Genomic DNA, 17513 nt, shown 5'->3' on the forward strand with positions numbered 1-17513 from the left:
TCTGCCCACATAAGAACGCCCTGGTACTCTCAGATATTATTGTGAAAAGGTCAAGTGGGCTTTGTAGTCCTTAGACTTAACTTGCACCACTGACAGGACTCTAAGTAAGCTAGGCCGAGGCAGCACTCTCAGATGACCCTATGGCAAGTGTACTGTTCAGGAAACCAAATGAGTTTTATAATCTTTATTTTATTAAAGAAAAAGCATGTTACTAGATATTCAAAGCCAAATTAAACCAAAACAAATAAACTAGCATTGTGCTGTTTAGTTACACAGATGTAGTGAGGCAAAGAAAACATGAAAAATATAAAAGTATTCAAAAACCCAAAAAAGCCATTAAAATGAATAAAAACAGTTCCAGTCCAGGAAATCATTAGTAAACAAAATAATCCAAGTTGGTTATAACAAGGCTATAGTCCTCAGTGATACTATAGAATAAAAATCCCTAAACAAAAGTAAAAATCCATTATATGTCCCATAGTCCTTACTAAATTACAAGAGCATAGTCCATATGGAGTATTCCAAGAAAAGAAGTCCATAAAGAATATTCCATAGGTAACAGTCCATAGAAAATAGTCCATGTACATTCCTTATGAAAATCCCATAAGTCCAAAAGTAATCCAGCAAAGCATAGAAACTAGTCCATGTAGGTAGGCCACCAAACTCTCTCTAAAGACATCAGGGTAAGTCCCAAATGGCTGAAGTGTAGGTCACGAATCACTGAAAGGTCGGTCTCGGAAAGACAATGTCCATAGGTAAAAAGTTCCTTTTTCAAGAGTAACTGGCAAGGGCCTAATGCACCTTCCCACGATGTCATCCAATCAGAGTTCGTTACTAGGCAAACAGTCCTGTTACATCACATGAATTCTTTCTCATACACACCAGATGTTATTTGGGTTACGGTGGTTTCTCAAAGAGTCACAACAATTTCCATCTATCTTATCACACAGAGTCCTTCTCAGGCCTTCAGAATAACATGCTCTCTGCTCGCCTAGAAAACAACTTGTCAGCATAGCACAGATATTATATACAAAGAAACAAAATGGAACCTCTCTGGCTCACTTCATAATTACAAAACCCATATGCCTTTAAAAGATTTTAACTCAAAAACCCATCTCATCACATAGGTAACCTTGCGTCACACCCCCTCTGAGCTAGGTACCCTTCCAAGGCCCTAACAGGGCATATCTCCCTGACAGAACATGTCTTGAATGTGATGTTTGTCCCTCTTGCAGTCTGGTCTGTTTAGATCAGGGGTCTCAAACATGTGGCCCGGGGGCCATTTGCGTCCCGCCAGATGATAGTTTGTGGCCCCCACCTTGCCTGCCCCCCCCGAAGCACCCACACGTCCTCTGCTGTCAAGAGTCAACAAAAGCCTTGCCTTGCTCACCGGCTCTCTCCCAAGACAGTGCCTCTTGCACCCTCCATCCGGAACTGCAGCTTGCCAGCTGGCAGACAGGCGGGCTGGCTGGCAGGCTGCAGTTCCAGATGGAAGGTGCAAGAGTCACTGTCTTGGGAGAGAGCCGGCGAGCGATGCCTGAGAGCGGAGCTCGCTCCCGGCCCGTCCTTGAAGAGCGCCTCCAACAGCATCTGCTGCCGCTGCCGCCTCTTCCAGGGAAGTGGCTCTCTGGCTCTCTTTCTCTCTCGGCAAGCCCAGCACCAGCCCAGCCAGCGGTCGCCTCAGCGCCAGGCGGTGCTTCCTCCTCCTCCTCCTCTTCGTCCTGCTTCAGCCGCCTCGGCTCTGGAGGCTGCCTGGGCTCGCAAAGTTTGCTCCCCTGTTGTGGTGGAGGTAGCTGCTGCTGCTGAGTGCGCCTTTTTTTGAGGGGAGGCCCTCAGAGGAAGGTTGCCAGACCTCTCTCTCTCTCTCTCTCTCTCTCTCTCTCTCTGTGTGTGTGTGTGTGTGTGTGTGTGCATGCACATGCACGCACCTGTGGGGGCGCGCCCCATTTTGTTTAATTTCATAGGTACCGATGGGGGCTTTTCTCCTTTGGCAAGGCAATTCTGTGAGGTTGTTTTTTTTTTTTTTAATCTAATGCAGCCCAGCCTCACCCAGACTCTGCCTCCAGTGGCCCCCAGGTAATTTGAGTTTGAGACCCCTGGTTTAGATGTTCGTATTTTCAACTGTATTCTACCTGCTACCAACGCCACATCCGATAGCTGCAATGCCACCTTTGATGTGTCACTTCGACCTGCGGCAACCGCCTCGCTGACCCTCAACACTCCAAAGAATGTCAGGAGTGGGCTGCCTGAAAAAGGGACGCCTCATACACATCGGTACATTTGGTGCTCTAAGTCTGGCTAAATCTTATCAGTATGGCAGGAGTAAATGGGGACCTATCACCTTTTCTCTGCACCATCTCTCAATCATTTTGCATATTCTAAAGTCAGCCGATGAATCAAAAAACCCCATTGCTTTGGCCTGGAATGTCAACGCAGACATTTAACCCTGAATAGAACTGGGTACCAAACCCTTCTTAAATAAGTAGACACAGAACTGTTGTAACTGCTCTACTGGTATAGGCCATGCCAGCTTCAAGCTTTCATGAATTCTGAGTTCCTTAAACTCTTCACAGACAGCTTAATAACCCCTTTCAAGTACATGGGGCAAGTGCCTGCCCTATGGCTCATAGGGCTTCCCTCTTCCAATTAACCATACCTCTTGAGGAAGGATTTGGGGCCACCTGCAAGCTCCTGGAGCCAACACCCTGAACCGCTTGATCTGTTAATGGGACAGGGCGTCAGCTATACTGTTGTCTTGTCCAGGAATATGTCATGCCTGGACGACAATGTTAAATTTCAAGGTGCGTAAAACAAATGCTTGAACTAGCCTCATCACCCACTCAGATCTTGAAGATAAGGTGTTGATGACATATACCACAGAGCCAAACTATTGCACCAAAATCTAACAACTGAGTTCGCCCACTCGTCTGTCCACAACCATAAGGATCCTAAAATGGGAAAGAACTCAAGGAATATATTCGCGGAAAAGAAATCTGACCTTGGGGAGCACCGATGTGCCCTTCAACCTCCTTGCCTGCTACTCAGCTGGACTGCACTGTTGCACAGTTAAAATTTCTGCAGCACAATGAGCCATCCGCCTTGGGGAATGAAATCCTCAGAAAAAGGCAGAACACTTGGGGGAGTCTTGCATTATTCCTGAGAGGGAAGGCAAAGGAGCCCTGCTCAGAGATGAGCACCAGAGGAGCCAACATTATTGTCCATGCTGAGTGGTAGACGCTCTCAAATTTTGTCTCAGGATCTAAGAACATGATCCACAGGGCTGAAGAAAGTACAACTATGGTGTTTATTTATTTTTGGATTATAGCTCCCAGAATTCTCTGCATGGTGAATTCTGGGTATTACAGTGGTGCCCTGCATAGCGACGATAATCCGTGCAGTCAAAATCGTCACTATGCGGATTCGTCACTATGCGAAATAAAAAAGCCCATAGGAACGCATTAAAACTCGTTTAATGCATTCCTATGGGCAAAAACTCACCTTTAAGCGAAAATCCTTCATACGGCTGCCCGGTAAGTGAGGAATCGGTGTGAAAACACAGCGGGTGGCCATTTTTTTTACCCGGCAGCCATTTTGGAACCGCCGATCAGCTGTTGGAAAAACATCGTTATGCAAAAATCGGTAAGCGAAACAGTTTACCGATCATTGCAAAGCAATTATTTCCATTTAAATCATCACAATGCAATCGCCAAAAACTTAGTCGCTATGCGGATTCGTCGTTAAACGGGGCACCTGTTAAGTGAGGCACCACTGTATAGTGCAAAAAAACATAAATCTGCTCACTTCTAGGATTAGGTATAAAGGAACAGGCACATATTTCCATATAAGGGGGAATTGTGAGGATGATAAATATTTTGGAAAAAATATTCTAGGAATACCATAGAATTATTCATATGGATATTCAATTTTATCATAAAATATTCTTACTATTAGTATGTGACTGGGTGGATTTAGCGGTTTATGCATCTCGTTGCACAGTGAGAGCCTGGCAATTTGATTCCCCACTGTGCCTCCTAGGAGAAGAGCCAGCCTATGTAGACATGGCAAGCCACACAGTCGCGAGATGCCCCCAGGAGAAGGGAATGGTAAGTCACTTCTATATATTCTCTACCTAGAAACCTCTGAAAAAAGGTCGCCATAAGTCAGAATCAAATTGATAGCACAGTACTATTTGGAAGGCACTCTTGATTGACCAGGGACTGTCAATCAAAATTATAAAATCATTGAATTGTATTATATAACAGATACAAGTTTTAACCAAAAACCTAGGTATCTGTTAAATATCGGCACAGTATGTATGCTGTTCCTAATATTACCGTTGTTTGTAGCTCTGACCCTGTGGTTTCTGAGATCTGCAACTGCTTATAGTATTGTGTGAAATTTCTTGATATTGTTCCCAAAGCCCCGATAACTATGGGGATCACTGAAGTACGTTTCATTCACAAGCGAGAGGTTTCAATTGTCAGGTCTCTGCCTTTTGCCACTTTCCAATTCCAGATCTGAATTGGATGATAAACCTTATTTGGCCCATTAATCATTTTTCAGTTACACCACTACTTGTGTGTTTCCTTTTCCAAATTTCCATCATTCTTTTATTGTTGGTGTTGTTGTTGGTAATAGTAGTAGCAGTAGCAGTAGCAGTAGCAGCAGCAGCAGCAGCAGCAGCAGCAGCAGCAGCAGCAGCAGCAGCAGAAGAAGAAGAAGAAGAAGAAGAAGAAGAAGAAGAAGAAGAAGAAGAAGAAGAAGAAGAAGAAGAAGAAGAAGAAGAAGAAGAAGAAGAAGAAGAAGACAATCATAAAATCATGGAATAGTGAAGCTGGAAGGGGCCTATAAGGCCATCAAGTCCAACTCCCTGCTCAATGCAGGGTATCAAGGGATATCTGCCAGGTGATTATCTAAGTTTTTCTTGAATGCCTCCAGTGTTGGAGCACTCACCAACTCCCAAGATAACTAGTTCCATTATCACACTGCTCTAAAAGTTAGGAAATTTTTCCTGATATTCAACTGAAATCTGGCTTCCTCTAACTTGAGCCCATTGTTACATGTCTTGCACTCTGGGGTGATTGAGAACAGATCTTGCCCCTCCTCTGTAGGACAGTCCTTCAAATATTGGAAAAGTGCTGTCATACCTCCCCTCAGTCTTCTTTTCTCAAGGCTAAACATGTCCAATTCTTTCAACTTTTCCTCATTAGGCTTGGTTTCCAGCCCCCTGATCATCCTCGTCGCCCTCCTCTGAACTTGTTTCAATTTGTTAGCATCTTATTGAAGTGTGCTGTAGTAGTAGTAGTGGTGGTGGTAGTGGTGATGAAGATTCTCAGTCATCAAGGTGATGTTATCTCCAAGTTGAGTTGTGGCAACTGTACTTCTTTCTTATTATGCTGAAACGTTTTGCTACTCAACCTGGTCTGAATAGGCTCATTAGATGGAGGGGGAATGGCTCAGGAGACCACAGTCAGCAGTGTCCCTTCATTGGAAGAACAAAGGACACTCATTTGATGATCAGAATGTACTCATTGTGGACTGAGAAGATAGGTGGTTACAGAGAGAGGTCAGGGAGGTCATGCATGTGCATATAGAAAATCCCTCACTCAACAGGGATGGAGGCCTTAGATGCAATCTGTCTCCTATTTATCATGCTGCCCTTTCATCCTTCCCCGGAAAGATCAAGACCACACCCACTAGACAGACCACTGTTGTTTAATGACCCATGACAGTGGGTGGAGAAGAACTGTAGAAGTGGGATTTTCACTCACCCCCCCTCCTTTGTCCATCTGAAGAACCTATTCATACCAGGCGGAAGTGAAACCAACATGGAGGATAGATCAGGGGTCTCCTGCCAACTCTCCTCAGACTGAAGAAGCTACTTGGATTAGTAGTGAAACGTTCCAGTCTAATAAGAAAGACATCCAGTTGCCATGACACAACTTTCAGATAGTAGTAGCGGTAGTAGTGTTGTCACCATCATCACCATTAGAATTGCCAAATTGGAAAAAAAATGTTCGCCTTCTTTATGGTGGCAAGCAGACAAATTACAGCCCTATCAAAATTAAATGAAGATTTCTTTATTGGAAATCCACAAGCATTATATCTCTGTTATAATTCTGGCAAAGAAACTTACTACTGTAGTCGGGTTAGAGTTTGGCAATTAGGAAACGAAACAGATTCTTTCTTAATCAATTTGATTTCATTCTGTAATATACAGACAAGAATGGACAAAAAGGAAGAATTACATTTTCATGTAGTGAACAATGTAAATACAAGCTATTGGATAATCCTCAAGGAACAATAAATTAAAAATATTTGACTGTCAAACAGATATTTCTATAATAGCAATTTGTAAAGGGTAGACAAGAAGAAACTGTACTATCACAAATACTCTATTGTCTGAATAAATTTTAGATGAAAATTTCATCTAATTCGGAGAAAAGTGTCTTGATTCTAAACCAATGCTTGACAGGGATGTTCCATCATTTTCTGTTTATTTGTTTCCATTCTGGAAGTTCCACCTGCTGGACCCACCCTATATATACCTAAACTGTGCTCACCTGGAGAGAGGCCAGGCTGGAAGGTTTCCTTGTCTAGGATAGGACAGGTTTGGGCCGAGCTTCCTGTTATGATAGGGTTGCCTTTCAACTGCTACTCACATGCCAAAGGGTTGATGAAAGTAATGAAGGATGCCTAGCATGGGCCTGTCCTTACATGAATGCAGAGATTCTGGGTTCAACTTTTTGGTTCACTTCCTGCAAGCAAAAAACTAGATTTCTGAAATGTTGGACGTTTGGAAATGTTATTGTTTTGGGCCCGGCATGTTGTTAGTCTGTGGAATTCCTTGCCACAGGATGTGGTGATGGCATCTGGCTTAAATGTCTTTAATAGGGGGTTGGACAGATTTCTGGAGGAAAAACCCATTGCAGGTGACAAGCCATGATGGAGATGTATAATCTACAGGCTTAAAAGGAAGGTACCAGGAGGGAGGTATCTGGTTGCCTCTTGTGCTCCCACAGTCATCTGGTGGGGCCACTCCTAGATACAGGAAGCTGGACTAGATGGGCCCTTGGCCTGATCCAGCAGGGCTCTTCTTATGCCTTGGTGCTCGCTAGTGCCTGATGTCAGTAATGGACTGAATGAAAGTGAACAAATTGATGTACAGCAAGACATAAGCACTCCAGGACAATTGAAAGCATGTCAGCGAATAGTGAGTTGACAAATGTTGGATGGGATTAGAATTCCCCATGAGAACTCAGATCTGAAGCTTGGATGTGCCCTTGCATTCACCTCTAAGCCTGGATGCTCAGGTTTCAGTACTGGCTAGCCGTGCGTGATGGCATGTCAATTGCATCCGTTCCAGGAAACCTCTGACTTGGTTATGGTGCCACATGCCTTAGCTACATTCTGCTTGGATTGCTGTAACACTCTCTGCGTGGGACTGCATTTGAAGACGGTTCAGAATCTTCAGCTGGTTCATGGTACTGTTCATAGGTTCCCAAACTTTTTTTTTGCCCCATAGACCACTTGCTGACGTGTTTGTTTTCCGTAGACCCCCCTATGCAATCGTAAGGACTACAAAATATGTATAAAATTTTGTACTTACTTTTCTTAGGCACTCCTAAAGAAGATGATTTTGATTCACTTGACTTTTACCTATTTTCTGTGTATATTTTTGAACGTATTTTTAAGCCACTTTTCTTTTCAAAACTCAGAAAGCAACTGAATGTCTCTAACACTCCTATTTATCAATTATGAATAAAACAAGTCCACACAAAGCTTTGATACAAGTTTAAACAAGTACATACATGCATGATGTGTGTGCCCATATAGCTCAGTAATGAGAAATGACAAAATGTCGTCAATCCCATTTACAACACACTGACATTTACCATAACATTTTACCAATAATTTTACGAACTTACATGTGAATGTAGCACACCACAATACAGATAGTACATAGTACCTAATTAAATAATATTATGAAATATTATGTACACAGAATTTGTGTTTGGTGTAACTACGGATCGCCTAAATGTTTATTTATGATCTGCCTAATGGGATCTGCTCACGTAGACCCTGATTTACATCTCGCGCACCCCCAATTTTTTCTCTCTCTGACGTGGACCCCCTGCAAGTCGAAATCAACCCCTGGGGTTTCATATAGACCACTTTGGGAATCTATGCGTAGTCAGACTGGGGCTACTTACAATGTTCATACAGTACAACCGTCTTGTTACAACAGCTTTCCTTTCAATCAAAGTGACTGATCTTAGAAAGCCTTTTATGGCTTGGGTCCATGCTGTTTGAAACATCCAGATCTCTCCTACTTGAGATTTGCAGGAGATAGCCTTCTCTTGGTCCTGTCATTATCACAAGCATGTCGGGTGAGGATTAAAATGCAAGAGGGGTCATTTTGGTGATTACTCCCCAGGATATGAAATTCCCTCCAAAATGAGTGTATTTTGGCCCCTTCCTATTGTCCTTCTACCAGAAGGCCAAAACTTTACTTTTTAAATATCTTCCTTTGGAAATGAACACACTTGTGAGAAATTAGTTTTAATAGTGTGTGCACTGTACATTGCTGTTTTTGTTATCTTTTTAACTAGGTCTAGCTGCTAGAGTCTAGCAGGAGACTGAAACATTGAAAGGGGGGGGGGTCATTGTGGTACAAATTTTACATGGAACTTGTGTAAAAATCCTGACCAGTGAAAGTAAGAACAGTCTGATTTCTTAATGGAAGGATTATTTTTGTAGAGGTGTCCCCAATCTTCAGGATGTGCAAAATACATTCAATGCTACCTACTTCATGCAGTCAACAAGGTCATATTTATTGCGTCTCATAATATTATACATGTTAATAAATGAGAAAAATCACCCCTCAAAATGCACATATGTTGATGAAATTCATTCAGAGGTTTATTTGTAAACATATAAATCATTTTTAAAATAATTTACAAGTCAGCTGTTGTAATTAAGATAGATTATGTGTTAGATATCACAATATTTGTTCCATCTTAAAGATCTTGTTATATCCTGATTTTAGTGGGAATTTTCCCAACATCCAAACAACATGCATTGTATCTTGGAGGTTATCTTTGCCACATGTGTATTTTGGACCATCATATTGCAACTACATTAGTTTTTATTCCTTTACTTTTGTATGCTACTTTAGGTAAAGGTAAACGTTCCCCTTGACATTTAGTCCCATCGTGTCTGACTCTAGGGTGTGGTGCTCATCCCTGTTTCCTATTACTTTGGGTAGCTTTATTTAATTTTTAAAAAGTCAAGCTGCAAGGCAGGAACTACTCCTCTGAGAAGAATCTAAAATCAAGGCTACAGACACAAGAGGATTTATAGGTGACCCTAGCTACAGGTACTTTCCTTTGCCCTAGAATCTTTAGATTTCATTTGTAAGTCTCCATCTTGTACATGTAGGGAAAGATCTGTATTTAATTTCTTCCCCCTCCGTTATTTTTACCTCCTCCCCCTCCATCTTCTTAGCTTGCCCTCTGTGTTCTTTTGGCAGCCTCAATGCATAATTTCACAAGGTGTCAACTCTATGCTCACATTCTAAGCCTTAATTAAAGAAAAACTGGAAGCAATTTTCTGGAACTGGTGTGTTAACTTTGTCAGTCTCATGTAGCAGTGTCATAATCCAAAATTAGCCCAAGTTTGAGAGGGTTTAATCTCCCTAACCTGCCAACTCACAGGAGGGAAGTGGAAGCACAAAGGCTTTATCAGACATAGGGAGGTGACTGTCATCAGAATTTTTCACAATAAATAATCCGAGGGGGAAATGAGGAAAAGGGATGTATCTTATTGAGAAATCAAGTTCTTGGTGCTTAGGAAACACGGCTCGGACGGGTGAGAATTTTATTTGAGTTTTTTTAAGCTAAATCAAATTTCTTCACAAATTGTACACACAGAAGGGGTGGCAAATTTTGAAATAATAATAAGAAACAGATGAAGAAGATAAAATTGGCAGATTTCTCCCTACTAGTAGAGTGGTCTAAGTGCTCGGCTTTTAAGTCTGTCTTTGAATCCCAATGTATTCACTAATTTTGCAGCAATTAATGAGGCTTAATGCCTTAAAAAGGGACGTGGTGGCGCTGTGGGCTAAACCGCAGAAGCCTGTGCTGCAGGGTCAGAAGACCAAGCAGTCGTAAGATCGAATCCACGCGACGGAATGAGCACCCGTCGCCTGTCCCAGCTCCCGCCAACCTAGCGGTTCGAAAGCATGCAAATGCAAGTAGATAAATAGGTACCATCTCGTTGGGAAGGTAAACAGTGTTCCGTGTCTAAATCACACTGGCCATGTGACCACGGAAAGATTGTCTTTGGACAAACGCTGGCTCTATGGCTTGAAGAGCGGGATGAGCGCCGCCCCCTAGAGTCGGACATGACTGGACAAAAATTGTCAAGGGGAACCTTTAATGCCTTAAAAATTCTTTAAAAACATTTTCTTAAATAACTGTTAAAATTTCTTTAAAATTAAAAAACTTTTAAAGAAATAAATTTTATCTTATTTTATTATTTTATTCTGGGAAGCTGCTTGTCTTTAACACCTTCATATCAGCTTAGTGCAACATGGCCCTTGTCATGTCTGTACAGACTGAATTTGATCAGTGCAGATATGGCGAGAATGTGCATGCATAATTAACCCCAACAACACTATACCACAGAATTATGAGTGGTTATTATAGCTTTCGGCTCACAGCCCTTCATCACAGCCCACTAGGAGAAGATACACTAAGAGCATTGAGCTTGATCACACCTGCAGGGAGCCCTAAAATCCCTGTCAATCGTGAATATGTTGCTTCGGTTTCTCAGTAAGATCCTTTCAATGCAGGGAGGTACTCACAAACATCTCATGAGGTGCAGACCCCAAGACAATTACGTGCACGGTGCATGTTTTCAGAGTAGAGATTGTCCAGCCTCTTGGGTAGATGGAATCTCAAGGCAAAGACTGGTCGGGGCCAGTGCACTTGTTCCAAGACAAACCTGAACAGGCTTGGCTGATGTATTCTAGGACTTGACATCCAAAACAAACAAAAAAAGCAAAGCAAAAGGAAAGTGTACTGCTTATATACTGCCTCTTAGTGCTTAAAGCACACTCTGGGTGCTTTATAATTTAATTATGCAGGTGACATATTGCCTCCGCTCACCCAGCTTGTAAGGATGGAAGGCTGAGTCAACCTTGAGATGGCTACCTGAGTGTATCGGGATCGAACTCAGCTCACGAGCAGAGTATTGACTGCAGTGCTGCAGTTTAACCACCGCACCACAAGGCTTTTTTCCAAGCACTATCTTGGCCACACATTATTTCTCTGCAGATGTGGGTGGGAGGGAAATATGCATAGCGACATTTCAGTGTAATTTGCACTCATAGTGGGCACCCCCGCAACAAACTGTATTTGTCTTTAGGATTGCAGGGAGTTAGGCGCCCCTTTCGCCTTCCCTCATGGACACCCACACCATTGTTCCCTTTGTGTCCTCACACATACAAATCAAAAGCAAGAGGCTTTTGAGTCCTAGACTGTTCCAGTGGAAGGCTATGATCAGAGCTTTCTGCATTTTGCGGACCACATTGCATCCTGGTCAGTCCAAGAAATTTTACTGCCTGAGGCAAAAAACGCAAGGCGGCAGAAACTGACTTGGCTGTTGGAATAACCTTTCTTCTCTACCAACCTGTGGGCAGGATTGCCCCATGCTTCTAAACACAGCAGGTTTCAGGTGCAGAGCAGACCTCATGGTACACGCCCCTGTTCTCCGATACCTTGGGGCCACCTCTTAATCCTAGTACAGTATTTGCCACTTGAAAAAAAAAGCTTCCTTGTTCTGCCTAATGGTAGGGAGGGCCTTGTTTGCACAATGTATGAATGAACCACCACCGCCCCTTCAAGTAACCAGTTGCTATTAGCCATTCATGGAATGCATAAAAAGGGTCATGGGCCCCTTGTTCCAGAAATGACCTGCCATTTCCTTATCTGCTACTTGCTAAGGCATTTACAGATTGCATGGTGGTGAAACATACAAGTGTTCCTTATGACTCATATGGAGTGACATCAGAAATAGGTACATTAACCGTGCGTTCTTAAAAGATTTTGCACAATACCCAAAATAACTGCAGAAATACACGGGCAAATCTTTTGGCTCAGATGATAGATGTGCTCTAGCTAGAACTGCACCTTTGACTCATCTGGTGGTTTGATGCATACTAAGAGAGTGATACATGAGCTAGAAAGGCAGTTTAGTAGAATAAGTACAGGCAGTCGTCACTTAAGGTTCCGTTCTTACAACTACCGTGTTTCCCTGAAAATAACACAGGGTCTTGTATCAATTTTTGCTCTTAAAAAGACATAAGGGCTTGTTTTCAGGGGATGTTTTATTTCTTCATGTAGAACAATCTGCATTGATTCAAATACAGTCATGTCATCTTCTTCTGGTTGCTGCACAAGGATAGAGGGCAGGTTTCACTTAACTGGGGCTTATTTTTGGGGTAGTGCTTATATTACAAGCATCCTGAAAAATCATACTAGGGCTTATTTTCAGGTTAGGTCTTATTTTCGAGATACAGGATAGCTGACTAGGTCATTAAGTGGTCAATAAGTGAGCATGCTGTTGAGAAGGGGCATGGGGAAGCCTCAAATACAGATTTACAAGGGTCGTAAATCCGAGTGGTTGTTAAACAGGAAGGTTGTTAGGTGAGGAGTGCCCATACTGTAAGACTCTATTCTTGTCAGTTTAGCTTCTTATGAGGGCCAGAAGTTTGAGGGTGGAGTCATTTTTCTCCCAGAATTCACACCAGAGGTGATGCTGGCTGGGAATTCCAAAAAGTAACTTTTCTCATTCCCCGTAGGGAGACCACTTACATATTGCCAAAAATGAAGGAATGCTCATTGAAAAAGAAGTTAAAAGAATGTCCACGTTTCCATAAAATGCCTATATGCTAATATAATTCCAAAGGTGCACATATGGAAATTATTTAAATAAAAATACAATACATCTCATCCAAGTAGGGAGACCAGCTAGTACTTTTAGAAGCTCACATTTTTCATCCCCTGGAATTGCAATGTCAGTGATCCAGACATTTTTTCATTCTATTACTACTATGTCTGGTTTGTTATGTTCAAGGTGTCTGTCCATTTGGATTCAGAAATCTCACAAGATCTTGACTTCCTCATTTTCTTTCTCTACCTGATGTTCCCACAGGTTTTTGGAGGCTGGTAAGTTATATATTTTTTGCATAAAGACCAGTGCACTAATTTTGTCATGTCTAATTTTGTAATTTGTTTGTGCAATCTTTGGACATTCACAGATGAGGTGTGACACAGTTTCGTCTTTTTCTTGGCAGAGTTGACATTTGCTCTTAGCACTAACTCCTTGGATCTTAGCTTTCATCACATTGGTTTGGAGTGCTTGTCCTTGTGCAGCAAAAATCAAGCCTTTAGTTTCTTTCTTAAGGGTACCCCAGTTTTATCCATGCCCATATTGAATTATGATCATGCTTTCCACCAATATTTCTCAGGTGATTTCTATGGTTTATTTTTCCAGCTGTTTAATTTATTTTCAAATTGTTGTTTCTTATATTGATCCTTTGTTTCTGTCACTTTAAAAATATTCTCTATTTTCACTGACTTAAGTAATTTCTCTCTCCATGTACTGATATAATCATTTAGGCTTCTTTTTCCCTCCTCTACTACCTGCTGTATTTGCAGTAATCCATGGCCTCCTATTTTTCATGGTAAATATAATCTGCCCACATCACTTATTGGATAGACTCTGTCTGCAAGCACCTGGAGCCTCTTCAGCATGACACAGGCAAGCAGCTTCCCTACAACGCTGAGAAAAGAGATGCTGGGGGTAGTTATTGCAGTCGCCCCTGTCTCCTTATACAATGTGACGATGTTTGCATCCTTCATGTCCTGTAGTACTCCACCTTCCCTTCAGCAAATACAAAATATTTCATACAGCTCAGTGGTGATGGTCTCTTTACAGCACTTCAGCAGGGATGTTATCCTTCCCAGGTCCTTTGCTGGAGGCGAGGGAATCCAAGGCCATTTTTATTTCTGCTAAAGTTGGTTCACTGTCCAGCTGTTACAAGAGAGGCAGGCACTCAATGTTATTTAATGCCTCTTCCGTTACTACATTCTCTCTAGAATATAGCTCAGAGTAGTGCTGCACCCAGCATTCCATCTGCTGTGCTCAGTCCTAGATGATCACGCCTGTAGTTGACTTCAAGGGAGCAGTTTTGTTCTGTATTGGACCTAAAGCCTGCTTGATACCATCATACGTTCCCTTGATGTTACCTGTGTCCGCTGCTATCTGTATCTGAGAGCAGAGCTGAAGCCAATAATCATTGGAACATCTCCTGGCAGTCTGTTGGACTCGGCTATGAGCGGCTCAAAGAGCCTGCAAGTTGTACTCACTAGGACAGGCTTTGTATGCTGCTAGAGCTCTCCTCCTATCCTCGATGGCTGGCATCAACTCCTCCAAATGGGCTTCGAACCAGCCGGCTGTCTTTTTGGTCATTTTGCCAAATGTGGACAAGGTGGTGTTATAAACAGCGTTCTTGAAATGTTCCCATTGTTTAGACGCCTTTGCATCAGCCGGGCCTGGACGGGTTTCCTCAAGCGCTTGGGCAAATTCCTCCATTTTTCTTTGATCACTAGTTTTGCTGATGTCAATACGTGGTCTTCCTTCCTTTTTTGCTTGATACAATCTCTTCGTTTGCAGTTTTACTCTACTACACACCAGGGAGTGATCAGGAATAACAATAATAATAAAACACCAGGAACAGTCTGTAAAAATTATAAAAACATTGACTGGTATTTAACAAAAAACCTAAGTATCTGTTACCCTTTCCCCCTTAAAATAAGACCAAACCTGAAATTAAGCCCTAATATAATTTTTCAGCATGCTTGTAATATAAGTCCTATCCCCAAAATAAGCCCCCATTCAGTGAAACCCCACCCTCCACCAATGTGCAGCAACCAGAAGAAGACAACATGACTGCATTTGAATAAACCTAGATTGTTGTACATGAAAAAAATAAAACATCACCTGAAAATAAGCCCTAATATGTTTTTGGAGCAAAAATTAATATAATACCCTGTCTTGTTTTCGGGGAAACAGGGTAGATAACGGTGCAGTATGTATGTTGTTCCTAATATTGCTGTTTTTTGTAGCTCTGATTATGGGATTTCTCAGATCTGCAACTGTTCATAATACTGTGTGAATTTTCTTGATATTGTTCCCAAAGCCACAATGACTACAGGGACCACTGAAATGTGTTTCATCCACAAGCAAGAGATTTCAATTGCCAGGTATTTTGTTTTTCCAGTTCTTTATTTTCAACTCTGGCATCCTCTGGAATTGCTGTGTCAATTATCCAGACATCCCTCCCGTTTGCTTAACTACTCTGTACCTTCTCTGTGTCTAAAGAGAGGGAGTGGTCCCTACCGCCTTGAAAGAAGTGGTAATTCGTCCACTCCTAAAAAAGCCTAACCTGGACCCAAGGCTGGTGGTTAACTACCGACCAGTAGCGAACCTCCCTTATTTGGGCAAAGTGTTGGAGCGGGTTGTGGCTGGGCAACTCCAGGCGCTGCTGGATGAAACGGATTTTCTGGATCCATTTCAATCAGGTTTCAGGCCGGGTTTTGGTACGGAGACTGCCTTGGTCACCCTGTACGATGACCTTTGCCAGGAGAGAGACAGGGGGAGTGTGACCCTGTTGATAATTTTGGACCTCTCAGCGGCTTTCAACACCATCAACCATGGTGTCCTTCTGGATAGGCTGGTTGGGTTGGGAGTTGGAGGCACCAGTTTACGATGGTTCTGCTCCTTCTGTATCCAGGGGGTAGTGCTCTGTCCCATGGCGTTTATGTCATGGAGTTCCTCAGCGCTCAATACTGTCCCCCATGCTGTTTAACATCTACATGAAACCGCTGGGAGAGGTCATCAGGAGGTTTGGGCTGAGAAGTCAGCAATATGCTGACGACACTCAGCTCTACCTTTCATTTTCCACCAATCCAGGTGAGGCGGTTTCTGTGCTGAACTCATGTCTGGACCTGATAAATCAACTGAATAAGGGTTAATAATTTGAAACTAAATCCAGACAAGATGCAAGTGCTGTTAGTGGGTGCTTCGCCGAACAGGCTGGAGGGTCATTTCCCTGCCCTGAATGGGGTTACACTCCCCCTAAGGCAGTGGTCACCAACCTTGGGCCTCCAGGTGTTCTTGGACTACAACTCCCAGAAGCCTTCACCACCACCTCTGCTGGCCAGGATTTCTGGGAGTTGAAGTCCAAGAACATCTGGAGGCCCAAGGTTGGGGACCACTGCCCTAAGGGACAGGGTCCGCAGCCTGGAGGTGCTCCTGGACCACAGTCTAATTCTAGAAGCCCAGGTGGACTCGGTGGCCACGGGCACCTCTCTTCAAATGCGGAAATTATACCAGCTACGGCCCTGCCTGGACGAGCGGAGTCTCATGACAGTTACACACGCACTGGTAACATCTCGCATAGATTACTGCAATGCACTCTACATGGGGCTGCCTTTGGAGACAGTCCAGCAACTGCAACTAGTCCATAATCAAGCTGCACAGCTGGTGAGTGATGGGGCCATTAGGGAACACATCAAGCCAATTCTGTTTAAATTACATTGGCTACCAGTTGCTGCCCAGGCCCAATTCAAAGTGCTTGTTTTGACTTATAAAGCCCTAAACAGCTTGGGCCCTGGATACCTGAAGGACCACCCCCTTCCATATGAACCTACCCGGCAGCTAAGATCTAGCCAGGGGGCCCTTTTGAAAGAGCTGTCCCTTAAGGAGATAAGAGGGAGGGCTTGTAGAGAAAGGGCCTTTTCGGCAGCTGCCCCCAGACTATGGAACGCCCTCCCGACTGAGATTCGTCTGGCACCAACGCTGATGACATTTCGGTGCCAGATCAAAACCTTCCTGTTCCAGAAGGCTTTCAATTGAAATAATATCAACTGTGGGTCCTGATGGCAATTTTTAGAGTATATATTTTAATTGTTTTATCTTTTAAATTGTATTTTAATATTTGTAAGCCACCCAGAGACCTTTGGGTAGTTTGGGCATCATATAAATTAAATAAATAAATAAATAAAAAGAAACATGGTTGGTATTTTTTTAAAAAAAAATCAACAGCTCCACTTAAATATAGGCCAGCTGCCTTCTGGGAGGGCATTCATGTAACCTTGATGTTAGAAGTTAGTAGGAAACAGGCTTAGAGGCTTGAAGGCATAGGGTTGGTGGAAAGAAGGCAGGTAGATTCAAATCCGGGTCTCCTGAGACCTAGTCCATCACTCTGTCTGTTAAACCACACTGGGTTGTATATGTATACAGTATAGATATGCATATAGATACAAATATATATATATCCAGATCCAGTATCTGGGTCATGCTCCAAAAGATAGTATTTTGTCCTTCTAATGTTAGAAGTGTGAATCCAAATTCCCATGAACAACTAAGTTTCGTACAACAAA

The sequence above is a fragment of the Pogona vitticeps genome, chromosome 9, assembly GCF_051106095.1.
Source record: "Pogona vitticeps strain Pit_001003342236 chromosome 9, PviZW2.1, whole genome shotgun sequence".
NCBI classification, from domain to species: Eukaryota; Metazoa; Chordata; class Lepidosauria; order Squamata; family Agamidae; genus Pogona; species Pogona vitticeps.